The sequence below is a fragment of the Pristis pectinata genome, chromosome 11 (assembly GCF_009764475.1).
Source record: "Pristis pectinata isolate sPriPec2 chromosome 11, sPriPec2.1.pri, whole genome shotgun sequence".
NCBI lineage: Eukaryota > Metazoa > Chordata > Chondrichthyes > Rhinopristiformes > Pristidae > Pristis > Pristis pectinata.
The window spans coordinates 48,761,760-48,775,738 of NC_067415.1; positions in this window are offsets into that span (position 1 = coordinate 48,761,760).

Consider the following 13,979-nt stretch of genomic DNA (forward strand, 5'->3'; position numbering starts at 1 on the left):
TGAAAATGTATCCCTTTAGGCACCATGAAAGAGTCATTGTTCAAGGATGCAGATAAGATTGTTAAATCAATCTCTGGTATAGACCATCTGGCACCTGAAGGGGACTTTATGTTTAGTGGTGATCCTAAAGAACATTAGTGCCAGACTGGTTGTGCAGCAAGTGGTAAGTGAATCAGCATGAGGGATAAATATTGACTTACAGATGTACCTATTGCAAAATAGGAGACAAAGTTCTGATGTTACACCGAGGATAGCCACCACTTTGTTGCATTGTGTGCACTATCCAGATTAGATTAGATTCAGAACAGATCTGGCAGCTCAACAATGGACGCTCATGAAGCACCGTCCCTGTCAGTATCAATATTGTTTCCTCCATAACCTGTACCCCTATGAGCCATTAAACAAGGGGTCCACCCCTGCAACAATAATGAGTCCAGAAGGGCATGTTGGAAACAGTAATGGGTACATCTAAAAATGACATCCCAACTTGGTGAAGTTGCTTGCTAAACAGCAAACCACAAAAGCAACAAACCAAGCAAAAAAAATCCCACAATTTGCAGATCAGGTCAAAGCTATGGTGTCATGCCATACCAAATTGTGTATGTTTTTTTAATTTATTCAAGGAATGTGGGCTTTGCAGACTGAGCCAGCATTTAATTGCCTATCTGTAATTGCGTAAGCTGACTTCTTGAAACACTAAAGTCCTTGAGGTGTCGGTATGCCTACAAGGCAGTTAGGGAGGATTTTCCAGGATTTTGATCCAGTGATGATGAAGGAAAGGCGATATATTCCCAAGTCAGAATGGTGTGTGGCTTGGAGGGCAACCTCCAGGTGATGATGTTCCTATGATTTTGCTACCCTTGTCCTTCTAGCTGGTAGAGGACATGGGTTTGGCTCCAAAAACATCCCTAACATCAACAGTGGTGGAGCCCAGCACGAGTGCCAATGAGAAGGCTGACACATCTGCAACCAAGCAGAACTCCCCTTTGGCTTCTGCTGTGGTCACTACTATCACTTTTCAACAAATTCGACTGACACCATGTGTTATAAAGAAATCGCTAAGAGCACTTGATAGAGCCAAAGCTTCATGTTGAGAAGATATCCCACGGAACTGCTGACTTGAGCTCCAAATCTATCCAAGTCTTACAAATGCGAAAAGGAAGCAAGGAGCCAGAGAGAGATTAGATGAAAGTGAGGAATGTTGGAAGTTTGCAGAAAAGCTAATGGCAACTTTATTTCAGAGTAAGAGCAAGAAGTAGCAATGATGCAGTCATCAAAGTATTGAAAAACAAGAAGAAGTAGGAGCCCTAAATAAAATTGGACAAAGAATGTTCCTAAATCCTATCAGAAGGCAGGCATATCTAGGTCACTTGTGGATTCCCCATAGCAATATCTTTTAGTTTGAGTGAGTGGAGTCAAAGGATAAGTTATTCCATGTGAGAACAAGTTCAGCCAAGTAGAGGAGATTAGTAGATGGGGACTGATTGGACCTTTGTTCATGGTAGAGGCAAAGAGCTGTCATGCTAAGTTGGTAAGGTATGGCGGTGTAGAGGAATTGGATGTCCAGGTGAAAATAAGAAAGTTCAGACCTGGGAACTGTTGAAGAGGCTGATAGCAACAGAAGAGTCTCTTAATGTAGGTGAGAACTTACTAGACAAGGGCAGGAAAAAATGTAGCTCAATTGGGGATAAGTAATTAAAGTAATCAAATAAATGTGGGATTTGATTTAAAAAAGTCTCCATAACAATAACAATGAAAGTTCCATGAGGCAGAACAGAGTGAACAGATACCAGAGTAGTCATAGGAAGGAGATAGAAGTGGGCTATGTGGTTTGGGTGTCTGTGATTAAGATTGTGGAAAGAAGATCTCCAGAGGAGATGAGGTCAGTGACTGGGAAATCGTGGCTCGATGTTCAATGGTGGAGTGTGGGGGGCGTTGGGGGGGGGTGGGGGGCGGTGAGTGTCAGGGAGTCTTGGCATTCAGCCTTCTAGTCCTTTGTCCTATCTATCCCTCCCCCGCCCTCTCTGCTATTTCAAACTAATTTGTTTTCTCTATTCCCCATTCTGGTGAAAGGTCTTTGACCTGAAATGTTAACTCTGTTTCTCTTTACATAAATACTGAGTGCTTCCAGCATCTTCTGTTTTTATTTCACGTTTCCAGCACCTAACTTTTGAATTTCATCCACAATGTAGAATTTGGTTCATGGAAGCAACAATAACCAACAACAGTAGTAAAGCCACCAATGCACCTTTTTTAACTTGGGAGAATTGTGGTTGGAAATTCTCTAAATCTGGAAATGGTGCCAGAAGACTGGAGACTGTAAATACTAAACTCCAGTTCCAAAAGTGGGAGAAGAATAAATCAGAAATTCACCAGTCTAATGTGAGTTGGTATGAAAATATTTAGATTAGGTCAGAACAAAATCAACAAAGTGAAGACACTAGCAAGACTTCTCAAGGACAGGTATACTGGTGAAATGGGGGATACATGGCAGACGAAATTTAACACAGAAGCATTTTTTTTTAGGAAGAATGAATCCCCAATGACCCTCACCAATTTTTACAGACGCACTATAGAAAGCATCCTATCAGGATGCATCATGGCTTGGTATGGCAGCTGCTCTGCCCAGGACCACAAGAAATTGCAGGGTTGTGAACGCAGCCCAGCACATCACACAAACCGCTGCCTTGGGAAAGCAGCCAACATAATCAAGGACCTCTCCCACCCTAGTCATTCTCTCTTCTCCCCCATTCCATCAGGCAGAAGATACAAACGCTTGAGAGAACGTATCACCAGGCTCAAGGACATCTTCTATTGTGCTACTGTAAGACCCTTGAATGGACCTCTTATACGATAAAGATGAACTCTTGAACTCTCAATCTACCTTGTCATGGCCCTTGTACCTTATTTGTCTACCTGCACTGCACTTTCTCTATAACACAATCTGCATTCTGTTATTGTTTTCCTTTTGTACTATCTTGATATATATGGAATAATTTGTCTGGATGGCATGCAAACAAAAGCTTTTAACTGTATCTCACTACGTGTGACAATAATAAACCAATTATCAATTAATCAAAATGGTTCAATTCTAAAGACGGTCCAGATACAGATAGATCCAAGGGTGTATGTAACTAGGCTACAGAAGAAGTTGAGGTGGCTTTTAAGAAAGGGATACTAGACCCTTGATATTATAAATAAAAGCTTAATTTATAAAAGCAAGGAAGTTGTGTTATCGCAGAATCTTAAAATGCACAGAACAGGAGGAAGCCATGTCTGTGCCGAAACAGACAGAAAAAGCTAGAAACACTCAGCAGATCAGGTAACATCCGTGAAAAGAAACAGAGAGTTAATATTTCAGGTTGAAGACCCATTATCTGTGCTGGCTCTCTACCAGACCAACTCTCAAGTTCCACCCACCTCCCCTTTATTTATAGCCATTGCAAATTTTTCACTACCATACCTCTCACGGAAACCTGCCTTCAGCACATTTATAGGCAGTGCATTCCAGATTCTGACTACAACCTGTGTGAAAAGGTTTTTCTTTGTGTCACTTTTAATTGCCTTCCCTTTATTTTGCTCCTGCGACCTCTAGCACTCAACCCCTCCATCCATTATCTACTCTGTCCAGATCCTTTATCATTTTATATACTTCTATCAAATTTCCCCTCAGCCTTCTCCAAAGAAAATAATCCACATCTCTCTAATCTATCTTAGTAAATGTGGCCCCTCAACCCAGGAACCATTCTTGTAAATCATTTCTGGACCTCTAATGTCTTCACATTCTTCCTATGATGTGGCGACCAGAATTGAACATACTACTCTAGTGGAGACCAAAACAGTATTTCATAAAGTTTAGCACAGCTTCCCTGCTTTTATGATCTATGCCTCTATTGATGAAGCCCAGAATTGTGTTGTCTTTTTAGCCACTTTCTCAACCCATACTGTGATTTACTGCCTTTGGTGCGCACATACCCCCGGGTCATTCTCTGCTCCTGCACCTCTTTTAGAAAAGTATCCCTTATTCTACATTTTCTCTCCTCATTCTTCCTATCAAAGTGCATCGCCTCACATTTCTGTGTATTAAACTTCATCTGCTATGCATTTGCCCATTTGTAACTTACTGCCGTCCTCTGTGGTTCCCCATACTGCCAAGTTTTAGTCATCTCAAACGTAGAAACTGTGGCTCGCAGTCCAACATCTGCATCATTAAATAGGTGGAAAAAAATCGTGGGGAATGCTAATATTAGCCTTCCTCCAGCTGAAAACAACCATTCACTACAACATCTAGTTGATTATTACTTAATCAACTTCAGATCCATACTGTCAATATTATCTTTATGCTCTATGCTTCAACTTCACTGTTATGTGCCACCTTATTAAAAGTCCATGTAAACCACGTTAACTACAGTACCCTCATCAACTCTATCTGTTACCTCATCAAAAAATCCTTTCAAATTGGTTAAACACTGCCCTCAATAAATCTGGTTTAATAAATCAATTTCCCACCAGGTGAATATTAATTCTGTCTTGGATCAAAATTTCTATAAATTTCCTCACCATTGAACTGACTGGCCTGTGTTTGCCAGGCTTATCCTTATTTTCTTAAACAAGGGAGTAATATTTGCTGCTCTTCAGTCTTCTGACACACACCCCACCTCTATTCAGAGAGCACTGAAAAATTATTGCCCGTGGCTCCATGATTTCCTTCTATCCTTCACTGTTCACAGTACTTCACTGCTGAATGTGACCAGGCAGGGGCTGAGGTCAGCCATGTTTTTGCCATGTTCACCCAGCTAGATTTGTCCTTTGCCTTTATTTTCATTTTAATTCTATTCACAAATATTTTGGGGTAGGGCCATGATTTAACTTCCGATCCTGTTCATAGATCTTCAGTCCTTGTTTGGTGCTGGTATCGTGGAGGTGGAATATACTTGACACAGTCTTGGCAAGGCTCAGCATGAGCTGCCATGTGTTACAGTGAACTGCAACCTTTGCCAAATCTCCTTTCAAGTCTTGGTCAAGAACATAGAATTAGCTTAATTGCCAAAGTAAACATTATCGGCATAGATGGACCTGATTGTAGGTAGCTCATTTGTAAAGAGACTGAAAGAATCATGGCCAACATAGAACTACGAGGTAGTCTGTGGCCTATCTTGTGTTCAGACTTATGCTCAAAGGTGCAGTGTGAATCGTTTATTACAGAGTAATGTCTCAGTTGCCCAGTAAGGGAGTACTTTTGGCAGACTTATTAGTAGCCATACCTTGTTGTAGGTAGCTGTGAATTCTGCCAGTAAATATTTGTCTTCATGCTTCTTTGGAATCCATTTTCTACTAGTTGCTAAATACCAGTATTTGATCACATATTCTGTGACCCTTACAAAACCTTGCTTGGTCAACGCTACGGATACTCTCTAACCACCATGGTTAGAGAGTATCTAGTGGAGGATTAGGCATTCAAGGACCTCGTAGCAAGAGCAATGATATTAGTAGTCACTAGTCTTTACCAGGCTTTGGTACAGCATTGACTTCAGGAATACGCTTGAGCTGATGACAGGTCCAGGCCCAAGACATTTCAGGAAATATTATCATAGATAAGACTGTTTTACCACTATTCAGGCTACTTAAAAGCTTTCTCCACTTCACTGGTATTGGTATTGGCTTATGATTGTCACTTGTACTGAGGTACAGTGAAAAACTTGTCTTGCATACTGATCGTACAGGTCAATTCATTACACAGTGCAGTTACACTGAGTTAGCACAGAGTGCATTGAGGTAGTACAGGTAAAACAGTAATAGTACAGAGTAGTGTCACAGCTACAGAGAAAGTGCAGTGCAGGTAGACATAAGGTGCAAGGTCACAAGGTGGTTCGTGAGGTCAGAGTCCATCTCTTCGTATAAGGGAACTGTTCAATAGTCTTACCATAGTGGGATAGAAGCTGTCCTTGAGCCTGGTGGTATGTGCCCTCAGGCTCCTGCATCTTCTACCTGATGGAAGAGGAGAGAAGAGATAATGAACCGGGTGAGTGGGGTCTTTGATTATGCTGGCTGCTTCACCCAATGCTTTGGCGTCAAAGGGATCCAAGCTGTTGTGTTTCAGGAATGAAGCTGGAATTGGTGTTTCAGTTTATAGCTTCATATTCTTTTACATAGTGCCTTGGTTACATATTGAAGGTGACAGGCGACTTGTTTTGGAGTAACTGATGGACTGTTTAGTTGAGGTGCTCAGTGCTGATTCAAGGTGATGATTTGGCTCCAGCATTTCCAGCTGGACAGGGCAAAATTGAGATCTTACATTGTTTCCCCTTAGTGACGTTAACAACAGTATCAAGGGACTCAATGAGATGTTCTGCTATGATTTGTACTCCTTTGGGGATGGGTTTCCCTAATATCATGAAATGGTATAAATAACCATGAGACAGTTTAAGCTTTCTCACTGTAGGTATCCTTTGCATCAGTAATGTCACAATGCCTCCCTTGAGATTTCACTGCCTCCCATCCAAACTACTTTGCAGAAGTTCCATCATGTCTTCAAGCTGTTGATGACTAAAAAGTAGAGGCCAATGTCGATGAACAGCAGGCTATGTTGGCTATAAGAAGTTATCAAGGACTTAGTTCTGTATGGACTCAGAGTATCATAGAGTCAGACAGCCCACCGAGTCCATGCTAATCATTAAGCAACCATTTACACTAATCTCATTTTATTTTCTCTACCTTCCCATTAACTCCCCCTGGATTCTACTACTCATTTTACGGGTAATTTACAGTAGCCACTTAACATACAAAGCCACATGTCTACAAGAAACATGAAAAAACAGGTGCACCCATGGGGAAACACGTGGTTACAGAGAAAACATTCAAATTCCATACAAACAGCACTAGTGGTCAGGATTGAACCAGGTTCACTGGAGCTAACTACACCACTGAAGGTAATGATCTAATGCAGACCAGGTGGTTGAATGAAATAACCTACATAAAACGCTGGAGGAACTCTGCAGGTCAGGCAGCATCAATGGAGAGAAATAAACAGTCGACGTTTTGGGTCGAGACCTTTCATCAGGACTGGAAAGGAAGAGGGCAGAAGCTGGAATAAGACAGTCAGGGGAGGGGGAGGAGTACATGCAGGCAGCTGATAGGCGAGTTCAGGTGAGAAGGGGATGGTTAGGAGAGTGGGGGGAGATGTAAGAAGCTGAGAGGTGATAGGTACAAGAGGCAAAGGGCTGAAGGAGGAGGAATCTGGTAGAAGAGGGCTGTAGACCATGGAATACAGGGAAGGGGGAAGGATTGTGTAGGTCATGAGGGTGGGGGAAGGAGAAAGAGAAGGGGGAGGGAGCCACAGGAATGAGGGAAGACGAAGGAGAGGAAAAAAGGGGCGGGGGAGAGGGGAGGGGTTACCGGAAGTTAGAGAAATTGATGTTGAGGCCATCAGTACCAAGGCAAAATATGAGGTGTTATTCCTTCAACATGCGTCTGGCCTCAACATGGCAGTAAAGAAGGCCATGGACATACATGTTGCTATGGGAGTAGGATGTAGAATGATCTGCATGCCTTAGGGCTGTTGTCAAATCATTTCTGGAGAGCTACACTTCAAATAGAATTCACTATCCTTGCCTGGTACTTTCTCCAGTTATTGTGGTGGTTGTTGAAAATCTCCTGCAGAGGAAGCTGGGTGAGGCAGTCTTGGCAGAATTTGCTGGTTGATTTATTGAATTGCAGAAAAGTTTGGTATCAGAGTGTGTATCATATTAAAAATTTACTACAATTCCCCTTCTCCCCATTAATCCTAAGTGATTGCATTCAGTTTTTGTTATCCCGAAAGAGAAAGAAAACTTGCATTTATATACAGCAGCCCCTTTCATGGCCCTTTCAGAATGTTCCAAAGCATTTACAATCAGTGAAGTAGTTTTGAAGTATAATCACTATTGTAATGCAGTAACATTAATTTGTAGACACCAAGCTCCCACACACAAGTTTTTGGAATGCTGAGTGAAGGACTAAAAGGTACTCAGAACATCAGGGATAATTCTCCTGCTCTTCTTCTGAGCAGATGGGATCTTGATTTATTTGGAATGGCATCAGCTTAACTTTGGTGTGGCACTGAAAGCACAAACCGGTTCTATTCAGATCCTTATTTGAAATAAATTCAGTATAAAATGAAGGACTAACAGAAGTACAATCAATTGTAAGCCAGTTAAATGCTACATCGTGGTATAAAGTTACATATCAACATTGTCCAAAGATGACAGCAGCAAGTAAATCAGTGTTTGCTAACAAATAGAGTTTGACTAAAAGGTTTCAACTTTGCTCAGATCTTTCAAGTGAAAGATTAGAGAACAACTGATATTTTTATAGCACCTTTAATATAGTAAGAGGATAGTGAGATGATTAAGTAGTTTGGAATGTGGATGATAGAAAAAAAATAATTGAAAATTGTCTCAGAAGTGATTGTGACCTTGCAGGTGGAAAGGACATGTATGATAAAATGTTCAGCTTCATGGTCTTGGATGTGGGTGAAGAACTTACAGGGAAAGGCTCTGTTGAACATGGATACATTGGGCAGAAAAGTTGAAGGATTGAAGGAACTTAGTTGTGTGTTGTAGTCAGCAGCTTTATAGAGCCTGATGAATGCATCTGGTGAGGAAGGAGAAAGTCCATTTATATCTCGCAGGGAAGGAAATCTGCCACTCCTACCCTGGCCTTAACTATATACAACCCCAGATCCATTGATGTGGTTGATTTTTAATTGTTCTCTAAAATAGCCTAAACAGCCACTCAGTTCAGGCAGCATTTAGCAAGGGCAAGTAAGTTCCAACATTGCTGGTAAAATCCACATCACATTAACAAATAATAAAAAAGCACTAAATCTTAATTCATGTAATCAAAAAGAAATCACAGAAATTCCATCACTTTTTTTTAGATTATTCCAGAGTATTTGGCTTGTTGTTATAACAATAAGTCCATTGCCCAGCTTGGATACATAAACAAAATTTGCCTTTAAACAGTTCAAACCTTCGATCCTCATCAACAGTGACCTCCCCTCCAGGATATTGATGGTGGAGGATTTGATGATAGAAATGTCGATGACTATCAAAGAGAGCTGGTAAAATTTTCTCCTGTTGGGAGTGACATTGTCTGATACTTACATGACACATGTTTACGGGGGTTTTTCTTTATTTATAAATGCTGACACAAATAGCATTGGAGCAATTGATCACTTCCTTTGTTAAACCTTTCAGAAAAAATGGTCAGATAAACAGAAGCAGATGGAGATAAGCGTCATGGAGGAATATTAACAATGTCAAGAAAAATCCTATTCTCATAGTATGTGTCAGTATATGGTGCTTAGTAGCATTTAAATACATGGTGTCAATGGTTTCATATGTATTTTCATCTGAAGTCATGTTCATGATGCCAATACTAGTAATCTAACTTAGAATTAGGATAAATAATACCTTGAACCTCATTTGATGATTCAGTACAAAACAAACATTATTAAGTAATGTCAATAGTTTTTTTTAAACATAAATAGTTTCTAAAATATTGGTAAAAGAAAATTTCCTCTGATTGTAGGTTCCAGCCTCATTTTGGAATAACAACTCAGTTAATGAAGCAATTTGGGCCTATGCAGTAGGTTTCAGGTCATATCATGGCCTGAGATTAGTTTAGGCTGATATTTCAGGGCAGCACTGAGTTAGTGAATATAGGAGGATGCTCAGTTATGGTCAATTCCTAGGGAAACCCTACAATATTGCTCTTGCCTCTTAATGTTCCGTTGGGAACTGTTCATAACCGGCTTTTGAATGTACAAAAAGCTTCAGCACCAGCCAGATCACTGCTAGCTGAGTATTAAGTCATTAGCCATAAACAGGAAAGCTCCAAAAATATGAGCAGCAAAATGGTGCAGCTAATAGAGCTGCTGCCTCACAACTCCAGGAACCCACGATCGGTCTTCACCTTCATTACCATCTGTTGGATGTTTGCACATTCTCCCTGTGATCGCATGGGTTTCCTCTGGGTCCTCCAGTTTCCTCCCAAATCCCAAACTGTGCATCATAAATTGCCACCAGTGTGTAGATGAATGGTAGAATTTGGGGTGGGGGGGGGGGGTGTGAGTTGATGGAAATAAGGAGAAAATAGGGTGGAATTAGCGTGGATGAGTGCACTGTGGTCAATGTGGACACAAGTGGGCCAAAGAGGCCATTTCTTCAACGTGTGAAAGATTCTACGTATAGTTGTACTGGCAGCCAAACAAAACATTCCACCAACTAATCAGTAATTAATTTATGATCCCCACACGTGCATTACCAATTTATAGCAATGTGATGCAGTTAATGTTGGTGTGAAATCAGCATTGCATGCTGATTAATGGCATAATCTTTCATCTATCAAGATGGTGTCCTGCACACTTCCTCTTGGAAGTCTGCATGCACATCATAGAACCCAATGGGCAGCATTGCAGTATCTAAAAGGCAGGTGCTGCAAAATATTATGGTTATCACCTTCTACTATCCTGCTATATTCTTACTGATTACTAATATCATCCCACATTTCCTTGTGGAGTTACCTGCTTTAATATGGACAGGCATGTAAATGAAATTAAAATCTCAAAGTCATAGATTGGATGAAATGTGCAGGTAAACGACAGCCGTTCTATGGTAACCTCTTGGAACATGGAACAGTACAGCACAGGAACAGGCCCTTCGGCCTACGGTGTTGTGCCGAGCTAATTAAACATAATTAAATGCCTAACTAAACTAATCCCTTCTGTCTACACAATGTCCATATCCTCCATTCCCTCAACGTTCCTGTACCAATCTAAGAACCTCTTAAATCCCTCTGTTGTATTAGCCTCCACTACCATCCCTGGCAGCACATTCCAGGCACCCACCACTCTCTGTGTAATAAAAACTTGCCCTGCACATCTCCTTTGAACTTACCCCTTCTCACAAATGCATCCCCTCTAGTATTAGACATTTCAACCCTGGGAAAAAGATGCCAGCTGTCTAATCTATCTGTCTCTCACGATCCTATAAACCCCTCCCCTCAGCCTCTGCCGCTCCAGAGAAAACCCAAGAGTGTCCAACCTCTCCTTATAGCACATGCCCTCTAATCCAGGTAGCATCCTGGTAAACCTCTTCTGCACCCTCTCCAAAGCCTCCACATCCTTCCTATAATGGTTCGACCAGAATTGAATGCAATACTGCAGAGACTGTCTACATGAATTTTATAAAGCTGTAACATAACTTCCTGACTCTTGAACTCAATGCCTTGACTAATAAAGGCAAGCATGGAGATGTTAAGACTGCGAGAGACAAAGGTAAGAGAATATGTTACATTTGATTAAATTATGTGCTTGCACATGTTTCAGGGCCAAGAAGTCCTAGTCCATGAAAAAGGATATACTGAATGGGTTACTGAATGGGCAACTGAATGGGCATGAAAGTTGGTCCGACACCAGTGCTGGTCCCCATTGCAAATTTCAGTTGTGCCCACGGCCTCTAGTTCCACAAACTTAGTGCTGCATGTTTAACAACATGCTCCACGCTGGGGACAGCCAATGGGCACAGGTTTCATCGAGCCACTGTTGGAGCTGGGATATTATGGATAATGGGATATCAGCACATTAATGGTGCTGGAGTTGCAGTCAGGAAAATGGGGATATTGGGACACATGAATGGTTTGGCATTGGATATTGGCTGCTTTGGCAGGTTTGTGGGTGAGTGGGGGGGGGGGAGTACTTAGATAAGGGACTTGGGGCTTTTTAATGCAGGGTGACAGATTAGGGTTTGATTGAGGGCAGCTAGATGAAGACCAGGGGCTTTAATGGGGAAGGATGCAAGATGATGCAGTGCAGGGTTGAAGGATGAAAGGTAAATGAATTACCTGATAAGGGTCTTCAATCAGCACTCCACTGAAAGGATCAGGTTGTGCCAGAAATGCCCAATGGTGGGCAGTCCTAGGGCAAGTAGTCTGCCATGATCCAAAAGGAGCATTGCATGGCAAATGATGTCACTATTTCAGGAGCACAGAAGTGACTCAAGTCTGGAAGTACAGAGTCAAATTTCCAGAGTGCAATGAAACCAGAATTGATCACCTTGACTTGCAATTGAAAAAGGGTGAAATAACCTGTTATACAATTGAATATCTTGGCATTAATTAAAAATTTGCAACTTGTCTTTTTTTTGGTAAACATTAAGAATTTTAACAGTTTTTATGGTTAGGGGCACTCAAGATTCCAAAAGATTGACAGCTTTGACAACACTAAGCATATTCCATTGAGTATTTTAAGGGACAAACACCACCAATTTCAGAACAATCACCTGGAAAGATTTTTGTCTCAAGTTCATATTTACCTAACTGGGTAATGTTTGGTTCATTGATGCTTTCATTACAACTCTCAAAGCATTTTTTTTTGATACTGCCAATCTCAATTTTAAAAAGCCATTATTTTATAGAATGTTGATAATCTGACATTTAGCTAAAAACATTTCTGTTAGCTTTAGTTAATAGTTAACATACATTTAGTTTTACCTCCATTTCCATGGAATACCTGGTTGTGTTTTTCTGATACCTTCCCAGGTGCTGCACATGGCTGAAGGCCAGTGTAGTGAGCAGTGATTGGAGATGAGAAGGACTGGGCAGCCAGAGGGAAAGCCTTTGAGCAGTAACCTGCTCAGGCAGGCTGTTTTAATAATACAAGCCTTTTACTGATTACAACAGCCTATGCCTTCCACTGGCCCCAATGCCAGGACCAAAATTTCAGGGCTGACATTGGGGGATTACACACCATTAGACATTACTGTGCATGTCCAGACACTCCCATGTATTGTTATTAACTTGTCAGATGCAAGATGATTAGGAAGTCATGAACTTTGTGGATCATGAAGCACATTCCCAACTTTTCTCTGTAAGTGTTTTTTTTCATTATGTAGTGCACATAAACTGTGTAATTTCTAGGGCCCTGCCCCTCTACAAGATGCAATGGAACTTTCCTCATGCATGGATTCTGCAACCTGTGGAAGCTGGGCACCAGTGAGTTGAACGGGAGTGCATTTCTTCACCACACACTCCAAAATCTGGATCTATAATGACAATTAATAAGCTTCACATCTGGGTCACTCATCTCAAATGAGAGAAATGCAGGGAGATCCATGTGCAAGTGTTAACATTTCCCTCTGCAAGTGCCATTACTGTCAGGTTTCTCACCACTATGCTTAGACATGGAAAGTGCTGGATTTGTTGGCAGCTTTTTTAAAAAAAAGTGTTTTCCTGACTGCCCTGGTGCTGAAAAGTCCTGAATTCAGCAGTGGAGAGCAAATTTGCAGGCATTTTCTAGTTTTTATGTTGGGGTATTTTCCTGAACACCAGTGCCAAGTTAGACCTCAGGAATTCAGCTCCATTCATTTGGAATGGAGCTGTGAGGGACCAAGGCAAGTTTTAATTATTGTATAGTTTTTGACTAGTTTTAAGTATTTTCATTGTATTAAAATGATTTGTGTTGTTTTCATTTCTTGAGTTTAAAAATATAATTTGAATAATTAATAAGCCAGAAGTTGCTGTGAAACACGAGTCCAATAGTGGAGCACAAACTTACTGGAACTCCCCAGCATGTGCACTGGAGAAGTTTGCTCACTGATACCGTGCCAGATTGGATCAGGTACAAGGTCCATGAGCTTTATCATTTCAATTGAGATTTTTACAATGGCAAGGTAGTAAGATTAAGGTTTTTCTGATTGAGAAACTCTTGTAATAAATTTAACTTTTTAAAAAGTGGTTTTAAACATTAAGTAATTTTGATTTAATCGATTTTTCCCCCGCAAATCCTTCCGAATGAAAGATAGATGCTGAGAAAAATGAAGAACAGTTTTGGCAGAGAGCAAACCCGTGGCATGTTTTTTTGCCATCTTTCAATGTTTGTGCTGCTTTGTGTGTAGGCCCATTCACATTACCAGGCTAAGAGTATGAAGGACTTAGCACCA